Consider the following 1,550-nt stretch of genomic DNA (forward strand, 5'->3'; position numbering starts at 1 on the left):
GACTTTTGAAGAATGTTAGAAACCCCCGTCTTTAATCTAGATTTAGGATGTAGATTAATAAGTCGTTATTTATCATCTCGATTAGCCGGATTGTAACCGCCATACTATTTCTCTTATCGGTTAAATTTTATTTTATGCTTTGGGCTCTCTCTCTCCAATGATTTTTCGGTATATATATTTTTGGGGTGTTACATCTTTCATCTTAGGGTTTAACTGCATCTTTGCAGAAGGGTTCTTTTAATCCTCTCTTGGGATTTAATTATTTTTTTAAAGCCCAATAAAACTTGATGTATTATTATTGTCGTCAAGTTTGTGTAGTTGTCCTTTGGCCTATGTTTTGGTGCATTTTCTTTGTTTTTGATGTTATATAGTTCTCTTTTTGTTTTGATTCTTCTAAATCATAGGTGTAAGGGAGCATGAGTGAATGTGCAAGTGTTGGTGGCGGTTTAATTGTGTTATAAGGAAAGAATTCTTTTATTGAAAGATTTAATTTGACAATAATACGATTTTTGGGCTATGCATGAGATTTGTTTGGGAGTGGGAAGGCTAAGAATCTTAATGTAAGTAGTGTGTTTGTTCTCGAAAAGGTTTGGCGAAAATGATCATATAATACATCTAATTAATCTTAAATTATTGGGTCAATTGGTGATATAGAGGCCGGCTAATATAAAATTTACAATTTTGCGTATGGATGATTGGAATAAAAAAAAGTAAAGCAATATACTTTTAGAGAATTTGTCAATGTCAAACTATGTTTTTGGAAGACATATATTTTGCTTGAGGATGCCTAATTTTCTTCTGTAATTGTTGTTTTTTGTTTGAAATAAAAAATTCTTAGGGGAGTATATCTTTTTATCTAGAAATAAACTATTTTTGAAACATTATTTTATTTAATAAAATAAATAAAACAACGTATAGAATTTCAGTTTGATATTAGGACAAATTAAATTTCATAAATGAAAAATATTTTGTGTTTATTTATGACCTTTCAACCACAATGATCACATTATGATGAAGATTAAATCAACGGTCGAGTGTTTATCCATGAATAAAAAACCTAATAATTTTCATATCAAAAAATCTAAAAATAAAAATAATTTTTATCTAAAATATTTAAATTACATTCATTGTTTTATATTATATTTTATTAGTTAATCAACAAATTATGTTTCTTATACTGTAATTTAACTTGTTTTTTTTACAAAAAAAAAAAAAGGTTGCACGAGGATGCAGTAGTATTAAGCATAAGGATTCACAACTAAATGTGATACAACCTATCAACTTTATTGTAAACATAAGGATTCACAAATCATCGTGTCCCATAGTCTTTTATCATAAGGGTGTTACCGTAATCTCATCTTCATTATCTCTTTCTTCTTTCTTGATTTTTCCTTCATAACTCCAGCTATAGTTGTACAGAAAAAGTTGGTGGCACCCGTCACTTTTAAGAGTTATACAATAATTTACATTACAACGAACAAGTTGTGTGATTGCACAATATGACTAGTCTCTTCTTTAATCAACCCCTTGCCCCTTCGCCGACCATCATC

This window comes from Cynara cardunculus, assembly GCF_001531365.2.
Source record: "Cynara cardunculus var. scolymus isolate 2C chromosome LG 7, CcrdV1, whole genome shotgun sequence".
NCBI lineage: Eukaryota > Viridiplantae > Streptophyta > Magnoliopsida > Asterales > Asteraceae > Cynara > Cynara cardunculus.